This window comes from Pteropus medius, unplaced genomic scaffold, assembly GCF_902729225.1.
Source record: "Pteropus medius unplaced genomic scaffold, Ma_sr-lr_union100, whole genome shotgun sequence".
Taxonomy (NCBI): domain Eukaryota; kingdom Metazoa; phylum Chordata; class Mammalia; order Chiroptera; family Pteropodidae; genus Pteropus; species Pteropus medius.
The window spans coordinates 9,084,783-9,099,150 of NW_024349799.1; the positions used below are offsets into that span (position 1 = coordinate 9,084,783).

At 38.2% G+C, this 14,368-nt stretch overlaps 1 pseudogene; it reads right to left on the minus strand.

Annotated features, from left to right (window-relative positions):
- Positions 1–11,095: 11,095 nt before the first annotated feature.
- LOC120621370 (uncharacterized) lies at positions 11,096–11,217 on the minus strand (annotated as a pseudogene).
- Positions 11,218–14,368: the final 3,151 nt, after the last annotated feature.

Here is a 14,368-nt window from a genome sequence, read left to right on the forward strand (position 1 = left end):
TAGCTATCCAGAAATGTCTTTAACAACTAATTACACCTTCTAATCTCTAAATCAATAAATATTTACTCGACAAAATTTTTTGAGCACCTAAGATATTCCAGGCTCTGAACAAAAGGGATATAAGAGTAAATTAGATACAATCCCTTTTCTCAGAGAAGTCCCAGTCTGGTGAGAGAGTTGTAATGATAACAAATAAATTATAGTATGAGGGGGTGCGATAATAAAACCACTGTCATATTATTATTGGGGGATAATTAATGAATTACCTGTGGCTAAAATATTTTAGAGACTGAGGTGTGCTTGTCTTCCCCAAAAGGACCTAGCAGAGGTGATTAGTGTATGTTGATACTTCTTTTGTGAAGGGAGAATGCCTGTGATTCTATGTTAGAGGGTCATATGAGCCCCTCCTATGGCTTAACTAGAATAACCCACCTCCCCTTCTCTATCCTCACCCCTAGCTTCCTGATCTCAAAGTTTATTTCTTTCTGTAGTTACACTCATCACTCTTCACCTAATTCTCAAGCCCCTTCTGGGAAGTGAGCACCTCTAGGTCCAAAGTCCCCTTAAGCATAGTAATTTGATAACATATAATGAAAGACTGATTATAGCTTTGATTTACTTGTGACTCAGGGCTATCTGTAGCTTCCTTCCACATTCTTGTGTTTTATTATTCCACTTATTTGAGAATTAGCCATTTATGCAAAGAATGGAATTGTCCTGGGTAAGATTCGAGAACTCCAGGCAATCTTCCTAAAGGAGGGGCTGTTGGATATGGGACTTTCAAAGGTGTAGAGATATGTACTTAGCTTGGTTTCACCTGTACAGCTGGTGCAGGAGGTGTGGAGTAAGCAGGTAGCTGACTTACACTGTTCCGCCTCCCTCACATATACTCTGAGGAGGCCACTGGCCACTGTGGACTGCAACCCAGCACTCTGTAGGTTGGCTCTTGTTCTCACTTTCCAAACGCAAGGAATGTCACCCCCTTCCCAGCCCCCCTTTTCCCTGTGAAACTTATTTCAGCAATCTGTACTACTAGAAATAACCTAAATATGTTCACAGAACTTTATAGTTTACAAGGCTTTCCACTTGGGTATAGTATGGACAAGTTGGGAAGGATTGTCACCTTCATTTTATAGACATGGTGCTTGGGCCTCGGGGAGATTGCTCACACAACTTTACGAGGTAGGTACTATTATTATCCTCACTTTACAAATGGGGAAATTGAGACACAGGAACATTAACTAACCCACAGCTGGCAAGTGGCAGACCAGGCAATCTCCTCCAAAATCTATACTCTTAACCACCACACCATACTCTCTCTGCTATGGAAAGAACACTGAAGATTCAGGTTCAAATTCTTGTTCTACATTCACTTGAAATGTGACTTTGGTTGAGTCACTTAACCCCTCTGGGTCTCAAATAACAACGGTAACTCACATTTATATAATGTTCCACAGTTTGCAAAGTGCTCTGTAAGGCATAACTCATTTGATTCTCATGAATGTCAGTGAAGAGGACAACAATCTTTATTTTATGCATAAGAAAATTCAGGGCCGACGTCACACAGCTAGTATCTGCTGGAGTAAGACCTGGAACTCAGGCCTTAGTGTTTTTCTCGACTTGGAATTTGTGGGTCTTGGACTAAATGCTCTCTGAGAGTCCTGCCAGCCCAGATCTTCTCTGTGCTGGGAAATTAAGAATCTGGGGTGATCTTAGTTCAGGATGCTACAACAAATTACCGTAGACTGGGCGGCTTATAAACAATAGGACTCACAGTTCTGGAGGCTGGAAGTCTGAGACCAAGTGCCAGCATGATTGGATCCTGGTGAGAGCCCCCTTCTGGGTTGCAGACTGCCTACTTCTCTTTGTATCCTCACATGGTGGAAAGAGGGAGAGAGAGCTCTTTGGGATCTCTTTTACAAGGGCACTAACTCCCAAAGGTTCCTCTTCCTAATACTATCACATTGGAGGTTAGGAGTTCACCATATGAATGTGGGGGAACACAAACATTCAGTTCATAATAGGAGTAATAGTGAGTTTTAGTTTGGGGCCAGCCCAAGCTGGTGGTACAGATAGCAGCTATTCTGTACACAGAATTCATTTGGGCATATGAAGCTATCCTTTGCAGTCCCTCACCAATCCTAAGACTTGATGAGGGCCTCCCACAGACCGTGCCCCCAACAGAAGCCGGCTTTATAAAACCACCTCTCAACCTTCTCTTCTCCAGCCTGAGCAACCCATCTTCCTGGCTTTTCATGTTTTTTTTTTTCAGGTATCAACCCTAGAGTTGATCAAAAAGCATCTCTGTGTTGAGGCTCTGCCCCTCAAAAGGAAAAAAGGACAAATATATAAAATAAAGATTATGCAAAAGAATTACCCTGCATGTTTCTCCAATCTTCCCTCATCTCCCCGTGTAAATTACCCTATTATTCTGTTCCCTTAGGACTCCTGATCGTCCTTATTTCTTCTTTTGAGCTAAAGTCATTGATGCAGTAAATTAGTTCCTTGCTTTGAAATAGCTCTGATTGTAGCAGTTGCTGCCACCAGCAGCAGCAACACCATATCCCCCTGGACAGTTTCAAAAAAAAAAAGGAAAAAGAAAGAAAGAAAAGAAAAAGAGAAGAGAAAAAAATTCTCAAAAACCACCCTTTCCTCCCACTCTATTCACATGTACAGAAGGACATGGGGTGCCCATTTCCTGGGAAATGATTTCTTAGAAAGGCAAGTACATGCTGAGAGGGGTTGCAGACCTAGGTTAGGGAGTCCTGCCCTAGCAACAACTCAGGTTGGGACAGAGAGAATTGCAGTCATTAAGGCCATGAGTGAGCAGCCTGAAAACTTCCATTTTGTTCTCTCTCCTCGAAAACCAAGCCTTAGTTCACCTTGGGTTACTGGGGAAGCAGTATAACACAGAAGTTAAGAACTCAAGTTTTGGTGTCAGACACTCCTGGTAAGAGCTCTGGATTCTTCCACTTTTCAGTTGCGTGACCTTGGGCGGTGTCTTAGACCTGAATCTGTTTCCTCATCTCTGACACATATCTCACTCCAGACTCATGTGTTCAGTTGCCTACTCAGCATCTCTTCTTAGACATCTAACAGACAAATCAAACTTAACATGTCACAACATAATCTTTTGATCTTCTCACTTCTAAACTTGCTCCTCCTACAGCCTCCCCATCTCTGTAAATGTCAACTTCATCCATCCTTTGCTCAGGCTAAAATCTTCGGTGTCATCCTTGTCTCTGCCCCTTCTCTCACATGCTAATTCCATTCTCTCTAAATCCTGACATTACTTACAAATGTGTTCAGAATCTGCCTACTTCTTACCAGCTCCACTGCTACATCCTAAGTCAAACCACCATCATCTCCCACCTGATAATTTCAATAGCCTCCTAACTGGTTTCTATACTTCCCTCTTTATTTCTGTAGTGGTTCTTTAAAAACATAAGTCAGTTCACATCTTGCCTCTTCAAAACCTTCCAATGGCTTTTCATGTTGCTTAGCGTAAAAGCCAAGGATGTACACAATCTGTATCCCTCCCCCAATGGGGCTATGATTGTTATCCGTTTGGAAGTACCACCTGCAAATAGTTATTTGCCTTCTTATAATTCTGGTTTTCTCTTAACATTGCACAGTAACTTATAGGGTGTGTGTGTGTGTGTGTGTGTGTGTACATGCTGGGAGGGGGGATGTGATGGGAGGAGAGGACAAATGGCACGAGGAACGGGTGAGCTACTTGGCAGTGAGATCCCCACCAATCTTCAGTATCTCCTGCAGTGTACCCCCAGCTTTCTCTCAAGGATTGATATCATCTCTCAATGTCTTTTCTTTTTTTCCTAATGGTACTCTATCTATCTTTCTTTATCACCCTATGGCTGTGGGTCTCAATGTTTAGCCTGGGAGAATAACGGAAAAAACTTGCTTAAAAGGAAGATCTCACCCCCAGAGATTCTGATTTGTCAGGAACATGCGAGTGTGTTTAACAACTGAGTCCAATTGTGGGTCATAACATCATAAATATATAACATCATAAATTATAATGTACATAAGATTTAATTATTTTTAAAGTGCTTTTAAAGGTTAATTTTTTTTCATCTTCAAAAAAGATTTAGAAATAAAATACACATATATCAGTAAAAGCTCAGTGCAAAAGCGGTCAGTATACAGTGCCAGTGTACACATTTAGATTTATTATGAAACATGTCCAGATGTTGTCTTAAGTCAGAAATTATGAATGAGGTAAAGGACCATCTAAGAAACTGAGGTTTTTGAAGATGAACTTCACCACAGTCCAATGGACAGATCTGAATAAAATGTTCATTATGGGCTCCCTCACAGAGAAACATGCTCAGAGATAGTCACTTAAACTGATGTTCTCCTCGACTTCTGAAGTTTCAGTATAGACATAACAATATTGCCAATCTTCTCTTCAGACAGCCCAAAGGGAATTGCTACATACGATTGTTGCCCAGTCCTTTCGGTCTGTCTTTTGTTTTAATCCCCACATTAGACATAATATTTATTAATCCTCAAAGACAATGTTTTTATTTACCTACATTTTCACCCATTTCTTTGCTAACCATTTCGCTATGAGTCTGAGGTTTTCCTTCTGGAACCATTTTCCTTTTTCCTGAAGTAGATCTTCGAGAAGTTCATGTAGTGAAGTTCTGTTAGAGGTAAATTCTCTCAGATTTTGATTATCTGCAAATATCTTTATTTCACCTTTGTTCTTGAAAAACAGTTTCTAGACTGATGATTATTTTTCTTAACACTTTGAAGATAATCTACTGCGTTTCGGTTTTCGTTTTTATTTTTGAGAAGTCTACTGTCAGTCTAACTCCAGCTCTCTTTTATATAATCTGTCTTTTCTCTGTAGTTCTTTTAAGATCTCTTTAGCTCTAGTGACCTGTAATTTCATGACGATGTATGTAAATGTAAATTAAAAAGTCCTGCATGATATTTATTGTGCTTCCTATGTTTTTGGATGCATTTCTTTTATCACTTATAAAAAAATTTCAGTCATTGTTATTCATATATTTCCTTAATTTGATTTTCTCTATTTGCTCCATTTGGGTCTCTGATTAAATAAATGTTAGATCTTTTGATTCTGTTTTCCATATCTCTTGATCTTTTTTCCCATTATTTTCTAGCATCTTCTCTTGCTGAATAATTTCATCAGATTTGTCTCCCAGTCTACTAAATTCTCTCTTTAGCTGTGTCTATTTTCTGTATCCATTTCATTTCTAGTTCTAGCTGGTTCTTTTTACAAATATTTCTGAGAATTTTATGGTCTACTGATGCTTGCTCATTTTTGTGATTTTTAAATTTCTTTAAACATTTCATACATACTTATTTTGTTTTTTAATATCTGATTATTTATTGAATATTTATTTGGTGCCTATTATGTGCCAGTTATAGAAGCTAGGGATTCAACAGTAAACAAAACATATAAACATGTCTGCTTTATGGAGCTTACACTCTAGTGGATAATTCTAATAGCTGAGGTCCTTGGGAGTCTGAATTTGTTTTCGATTGCTTCTGCTTACTTTCATTCATAGTGGTTTATTTCCCTATACATTTATAATCTTAGATTATGAGTTCATGTTTGGCTGCACATAATCTGTGAGAATCTAAGGGGCCTACATTAGGATACTTTCCTCCAAAGAGGATTTGCATTTACTTTTTTCAAGAACCAGGGAATGTTACTGTTCTGGAAGCCATTTAACTCTTTTTTAGAACCTAGAATAAAGTAGAAGCCTTGGCTCAGTTTCTACACCTCACCTGCTCCAAAATTTAACATTCTCAGTCATCACTGAAACACTAATATCAGCATATGCCCACAGGGAACACTTGCCTTAATTTTTTTTTATTGTGGCAATATATAGTGATTGTGGTAAATTTTTTTTGCTATTTTAAGTATTTTAAGTGACAATTCAGTGGTATTAAATACATTTATAATGTTGTGCAACCAACACTATCTATTTTCAAATTTTTTCATTACCCTGAACAAAAACTCTGTAACCATTAAGCAATAGCTTCTCATTCCCTCCTTCCTCCAGTTCTTGGTAACTTCTAATCTGCTTTCTCTATGAATTTGTCTTTTATGGATATTTCACATGTGTCAAATTATATAATATTTGTCCTTTTGTGTTTGGCTTATTTCACTTAATGTAATGTGTTCAAAGTTTATCCATGTTGTAGTATGTATCAGAACTTCATTTCTTTTTATATTGAATGAATATTCCATCATATGTATATATCACACTTTATTTATTCATTCATCTGTTGATGGACAGTTGGGTTGTTTTCACCTTTTGGCTATTATAAATATTACTGCAATGAACATTGGCATACAAGTATCTTTTTGAATCTTTGGTTTTAGTTCTTTTGGATATATATCTAAGAGTGGAATTGTTTGGTCATATGGTAATCCTATGTTTAGTTTTTGGCTCCTTAACCAGCATACTGTTTTCTACAGAGTCTGCACCATTTTAGCTTCCCACCAACAATATACAAGGATTCCAATTTCTCCAAATCCTCACTAATATGTTATTTTCCATTTATTATTATAATTATTAATAATTATTATTATTACCATCATTCTGGTAGATATGAAGTGATAAATTATTGAGGTTTTGATATACATTTTTTTAATAACTAATCATGTTAAACATCTTTCCATGTGCTTATTGGCCATTTTTATATATTCTTTGGAGTAACGTCTATTTAAGTCCTTTTTCCATTTTTGAAATTGGGTTGTTAGCCTTTTTGTTGTCGAGTGTAAGAATTCTTTAATATAATCTGGATTTTAAACACTTATCAAATGATTTGCAAATAATTTCACCCATTTGTAGGTTGTCTTTTCAATTTTTTATTGCTTTTTGGTGCACAAAAATTTTAATAAGAATTAAACATTTTATAGAAGCCCAATTTATCTATATTTTCTTTTGTTGTTTGTGCTTGTGGGTTCATGTTAATGAATCCATTGCCAAATCCAAGGTTATGAAGATTTTCTCCTTTGTTTTCTTCTAAGAGACTTATAGTTGTAGTTCTTATAGTTAAGTTACTAATCTATTTTGAGTTAATTTTTATATTTGCTTGTGAAGTAGCAGGAATCCAGTTGCCCCAGAACCATTTGTTGAAGAGAACTTAAGATGGGCTTGGTACCTTTGTCTAAAATCAATTGGTCATAGGCATATGAGTTTACTTTTGGACTTTCAATTCTATTCTATTGGTTTATATATCTATCTTATGCCAGTACCACACTCTTGATTACTGCAGCTTTGTAGTAAGTGTTGATATTGGGGAAATATGTGTCCTCTGATTTTGTTATTATTTATCAAGATTGTTTTGATTATTCAGAGTCCCTTGCAATTCCACATGAATTTGATGGTTGGCTTACCCGTTCTGGAAAAAAAAATTTTTGGAATTTTGATAGGAATTTCTTTGAGTTTGTAGATCACTTTGGGTAGTATAGGCATTTAACAACATTGTCTTCCTATCCATAAACATGGGATGTATTCCTGTTTATTTAGCTCTTCTTTAATCTCTTTCGGTAATATTTTGAGGTTTTGGTGTATAAGTCTTTCATCTCGGTTAAATTTATTCCTAAATATATATATTTTTTCTTTTAGATGCTACCATGAATGGTACTGCTTTCTTAATTTCCCTTTCTACTTTGCAGGTCTATAGAAACACAGCTGATATTTTTGTTTTGATTTTATACCCTACAACTTTGCTGAATTGTTAGCTCTTATATCTTTCTTGTGGATTATTTGGGATTTTCTTTCTATAGGATCACGTCATCGAGGATTAGAGATAGTTTTACTTCATGCTTTCCAACTTGAATTAATTTATTCATTTTTTGTTGTTGTTGTCTAACTGCTCTAGCAGTACAATTTTGACTAGCAGTGGTGAAAGCAGGTATCCTTGTCTTGTTCCAACACTTGCCTTTTGAGTTGCCTTGCTGTTTATTACTCCTTGCCCTCATTTCAGTGAATTTTGGGGGATGGATGGGACTATTACATATTTTTCTTACTTATGTTGACCCCGGAAATGCGCTCGAGTTTCTTTTAGCAGGAGCTGATTGTTTTGTAATGAAAATTTTTTTTTTATAGTCTGCTGTTGCCGGAAGCAACACAAGATGACACTTTGAAAAAGTCTGACATTAAAAATAGTAAATTAGTTCTCGTGATGGCTTGATGGCTCTCACTCCATTTCATCCAGAATAATGAAAATAAGCTGTGTCATCACAACAGAAACTGAATTACAAAAACATCTGGAAGTTAGTCAAACTTATAGGGGTCATAGGTGGGTGGATGGGTTCTAGGGAAACTGGCTTGAAAGATGAGAGATAAACATATCTGTATCCCATAGAAAAACCAAATTTGTTCCATTTTTTATTCAGACATCTACTCTAGTGTCCAATCACGCAACAGCTTGAAAATGTGTCATCAGTTGCTAGGGAACTTACCCTTGTGAACACAAATCATACACAGTTTAAGATGTACATCTGTGGGTTTATGGGACGGAGAGAGTGAGGAAAAGAGGGAGAGAGTGAAGGAGAGAGAGAGAGAGAGAGAGAGAGAGAGAGAGAGAGATCTAAAGAAGGGAAGCCAGGAACACAATTTGGCTCTTCCCCTCTCTTCTCTTGCTTGTTCTTCCTGGAGCCTCAGCACCACACAAGGGTGAGTACACTCTACCTTTGGTTCCTGTGGACCCAGGTGTGCAAAGGCAGCTGTGCTGTCACCTGCCCAATGATCGGTTGAATACTGTGACATCTTGCCAATGCCTAGAGGTGATGTTTCCCAGTTACAGTTGCTGGGGGAAACTCAAGTTACAATTTCTTCACTTTAGGGCATGCAAAGTCTCAATCACCATAGTGAATTAATGTTGCATTTCCCTGGCTATATACGAAACCCATATGAGTGAGTGTCAGCTTCTGGGATGATTGAAGTTCAAATGTTCTTACTTGGATACTGTCAATCACTACTCCCTCACTCTCTGCTGAGTGCACTCAGCCTGCAGAGCCCAATTGGGAGTCAAGGGGGAAATACAAAGAAACTATTGGCAGCCCTCTGAGAAGCCTCTATCCTGTGGTGGATGCATCCGGAGAGGCCTTCTGGCCTGATGGTGGAGTTAGTCCCCATCCTGAGAGATTTCCAAAGCTGATGGAAGAGATATAACCTCCAACCTAAGGAAAATCCTAGTGTGATGGGAAAGACATAGAGTTTGCTGAAAGAAAGCTCCTAATGTGATGGGGGAGACCTAATCCCTGCCCGGGGGGACCTCTGATATGATGGGGAAGACACTCTTCATTGAAAGATGGAAAATGTAATGTAACCATCCTGTCCCCCAGATGTCATATTAGATAGGGGTGATCAGGCTATCTGGGGGTGACTGCTGACAAGAGAACCTCAGGACACAAGGGCTAGAGAAATCCTGACTACTCCTTCTTGCCCTCACCTCAAAGCTATTCTGAGTTTTTTCAATTCATGACCAGCCCAGATACAGATATAGGATACAACATGAAATTTTAAACATGTAGGAAATTGAAAAGAATTATGAGTACTCACAATGGAGTACTCAGCATTTAGATTCTACAATTGTCAACATTTTGCTATATCTTTTTCTTCAGATACTGGTCCATATAGCTATCCTTTGATACATCTTATTTTTGGAATATTTCAAAGTAAGATGCAGACCATCAGCATACTTCACTTCAAATACTTCAGCATGCGTATCATTAAGTTGAATTCAATATTTGCTGTGGTTCCGTGTGTATGTTAAATTCATATCAGTGAAATGGTGAAATGCATGAATTTTAAGTGTACTCTTTGAGGAGATTTGACAAATGCTCACACATGTGAAAACTAAATAACTATAGATACGGAACATTTCTATCATGCCCCTTTTCTAGTCAATCACTTCTCTCATTTTGCAGATGCAATCAGTTTTCATTAAAAAACAAACAAACAAACAAACAAAAAAACCAAACAACCCTTTCTAGAATTTCACATAAATGAAATCAAATAGTACGTACTCATCATGTTTTTGAGATTCATCTATTTTGTCGCATGTGTATTACTTTTTTTTTGTACCATCGAGTAGTGGTTACAATTTGTTTATCCATTCTCTTGTTGATTTGGGGTTGTCTCCAGTCAGGGGTTACCGTGAATAAAGGTGCTATGAATTTTTGTGGACATATGTTTTCCTTTCTTTGAGTAAATACCTAGAAGTAGAATTGCTGGATCATAGGTTTGGCATACATTCTGTATACCTACTTTATTGTTGAAAAGTCTGTTAAAATCTTTTGCCATTTTCTTTATTACATTGTTTGTGTTTTTTATTGTTGTGTAACGAGTCCTGTTACAGGACTTGTATAAAAAGAACTACAACGCAACAAAACACGACAATAAAAATGTTTTGTTTTTTTTTTAATACTTCAATGTTTTGCAAACATTTTCTCCTAGTCTGTGACTTGCCACTCATTTTTTTTTTAGTCAGGAAGTAGGATTTATTGATGGGCATGAGTAAGGAGGGGCAGTGCTGAAGCCCTTACGAATGCTCACCATTTGTCCAGGGGGCCACTATTAGAGATGTATTTGACACCATAGCCATCTGGGATGAGCCACTTTTCAGCTACCAGGCCTTCAAATTAATCCTCATTAGATTTGGTAAAGCTCTACCTTTTGGAGTTGTGGCTCTCCTAGCAGCCAGGGAACTTGAACTTGGCCATGTGTGGGGCCTAAATCACTTGCTCTTTGTTCTGCAGCTTTGTAAAGATTGACATGATAAATTGGCCAATGTGGGCCCTGGCCACTATGCTCTGGGGCTTTCCCAAGGCACCCTGAATACAGAAGATCTTTAAATAACAATGTTATGTTCAATGTTGTTTTGTTATAGTATTGTTAAGATGCTGTAGAAACTTAACTGTTGTTTATATCAATTAGCCTATTGTAAAATTGGTTTTATTATAGGTCATTTCACTTAAAGTTTCAGAATCTATTGATGACATCAAGTGAGGACTTACTGTACTTGTCTGGGGCCTAGATTGGGGACAGCATGAAGTCAGACACGAATTTCCACTGGAAAGGGTGGTCCCCAAGGTTTCTTAAGGTAACCCATACAAGAAACAGGCTGCATATACTACCGAGGAGGCTGCTGTTTGCAGCCATTGCACACCGTCATTTTCTTAACTATGTTTTCCATGAGCAAAGGCTTTAATTTTTATGAAATATAAATGATCGTTTTTTTCTTTAACAATTATTATTTTTTGCCTTTCATCCAATAAATATTTGCCTATCTGGAGGTCATAAAGCTATTCTCTTATGTTTTGTTCTAGAAGCTTTATATATAGTTTTAACTTTATGTTTAGAGCTATGATTCATCTCAAATTAAATTTTATGTATTGTGTAAGTTAAGGCTCAATGTTCATGTTTTATTTCTATATTGATAACCAGTTATTCCAACCACACCTGTTGAAAACACTGGTTTATCCATAGGATTGCTTTGGTTTCTCGTTGAAAATTAAATGACTTTATAAATGTGGGTCTATTTCTGGGCTTTCTATTCTGTTCCATTGAATTATCTATCTATTTATACTACCATTCCGTCTTGATGACAGTATACCTTCTTTAGAGCAAGACTTGAAATTAGATAGAGTAAGTCCTCAAACTTTGTTTTTCTTTGTCAAGATTGCCTCGAATATTCTAGGTCCTTTGCATTTCCATGGAAATTTCAGAATGAGCCTATCAATTTCTACAAACAAAGCCTATTGAGAATTGCGATTGGGATTGTGTTGGATGTATAGATCAAACTGGAGAGAATTAACATTTGAACAAGATTGAATCTTCTTTCTCATGGCTGAATAATAGTCATAATATTCATAGACACTTAGGTTGTTTCCGTGTTTTAGCTATTTTAAATAATGCTGCAATGACCGTGGAAGTGCAGACATCACTTCAAGATTCTGATATCATTTCCTTTGAATAAATATCCAGAAGTTGGATTACTGGATCATATGGTAGTTCTAGTTTTAATCTTATGAGGAACCTCTGTATTGTTTTTCATAGTAGATTTACCAATTTACATTCCCACCAACCGTGCACAAAGGTACCCTTTTCTATACATCCTTGCCAGCATTTGTTATTTCTTATCTTTTCTTGACAGCTTTATTGAGGCATAATTGACAAACAAAATTCTAAGATATTTTAAGTGTACAATGTGATGATTTGATACACGTATACATTGAGAAGGGATTCCCCCTATTAAGTTAATTAACACATCCATCACCTCACATAGGGCATTAAGCTAAGTGAAATAAGCCAAACAGAGCAAGACAAATACTGCATGGTATCACTCAAGAGGAATCTAAAAAAGAAAGAAAAAGTCAAACTCATAGAAACAGAGAACAGAAAGTGGTTGCCAGGGACTGGGTGTTGGGGAAATAGGGAAAGGTTGGTAAAAGGGTACAAACTTTCCTTTATGAGTGGGATAAGGTCTGAGGATCTAATATATAAATGGAGACTGTAGTTGATAACACTGTACTGCATAATTGAAATTTGCTAGAAAGCAGATCTTAAATGTTCTCACCACCACCACTCCCAAAAGTCCCCCCAAACCTGACTTGATCTTTGAACAAACTCTAAAGTGCCAGGCATTGTGGAGGTGACTAGAGCTGAGGATGAGGATGGTGGTTATAATGATGGTGATGATGATGATAGCACAGGCACAGCTATTGGGTACTTGTTCTGTGCTAGGTTCTATTCTAATCACTCTAGAGTTCAATCCTCACAATAATCCTATGAGGCAAGCACTATTATTAGCCTTATTTTATAGATGTGGAAACAGATGCACAGAAAGAATAAGAAATTTGCTCATGATCTCACAGGAAATGGCAGATCAGGAGCCAGGCATCTTGGCTGAGTCCAATCCAAACAGTCGGGAACTCCCATTCCTGTGTCAGTTTACTACTTACAGAATAATAAAAATAACCACCACTTATTGGGTATTTAATAAGTGCAAGGTACTGTCTTGAGCACTTTAGATGTATTGTTTCACTTATAATCTTTTCCCCCCAAATCCTATAAAGCCAGTATTATACCTCATAGTTCATAGGTGAAAAATAGAGTTTCAAAGAAAGTTAACTTGCTCAAGGTCACGCAGCAAGAAAGATGCAGAGCTGGGACCTAAGCCCAGGTCTGCCTGACACCAAAGTGCATGCTCGTAACCATCACATTACGCTATTTCTGCTATCATAAGACCTCAGAATCGGAAGAGCCACCTTTAGAAGTCACCAGGCTCAACCTCCTACTTGATGGGGGAAGTTGTCCAGAGAATCTGTTACAGAACACCTACCCAGCCCAGTTTGAATGCTTCCAGGGGTGGAGAGCTCACTCCTTCCTAAGGCACCCTGTCTGTGGTTGCATAGTGCTGATTGCCAGAGAATTCTTTTTTTTTTTTTTGAATGAGCTCAAGAAGTCAGCCTCCTTCAGTTTTCAGCAAGTCTCCTCCAGAACTGCATATATCCCCCTCCTGCAGGACAGACTATGTGCTCCTCCAGCTTTGTCAGTAAGAGGATTGAGTCAAATCCCATAGGCCAGAGAGGGGGCCCCGAAGCTGTGCAGCAGGGGTGGGGAACCGGGGAAGTTGCAGGCATCCCTGGGAAGAGATGTACAATTGTTGTAAGTCTTTCATCTTAAGTGGTTTCTGATCTGTCTGGCTGAGTGATTGCCTAGAGCCACTCCGTTTAACATTCATGTAGACTCTGGGCTTGGCTATTGCAGGAGTAAATCACCCATGCCCGCTTTCGCCACACCCTCCCCCCCTCAATTCTCAGTCCCCCAGGACAAGTAGCTCCCTGGTCTCCATGGCAACGGGGCCATCTGTTTCATACGGTATCCTAGGCCAGGAGAAGTCCATTCTGTCCCAACTCTGCTAAGTTATGGGTAGTTCAGCACAAACCAGAAGAAGGAGGTGGGTAATAAGGAGGAGGTGGGCCTTTGTAGTTCCTTCTGATCCCATTTAGAGAAAGGCAGCCCGTCAGAGCTGGAAGAGCCCTCAGAGGTCCATCGACTCAACATCTTCATTTTATATATAGGAAACTGGCTTCAGAGAGGAAAAGTGGTAGTCACACAGCCCATTAGTGACAGAGCTGGGTCTAGTGGGCAACTGATAAACATTTGTTAAATGAATGAATCATAGAATCATAAAGAGTTAGTGGCAGCCAACAAATTATGCCAAAATTCCCATTCAGTGCCTGACAGTGTCTAGACATTATACTCTACAACAGATGGTCATTCAAACTGTGTTTGAGAGCTTGAACTATGCTTGATCACTATCTTAACCACTTCTATTGCTGGATATT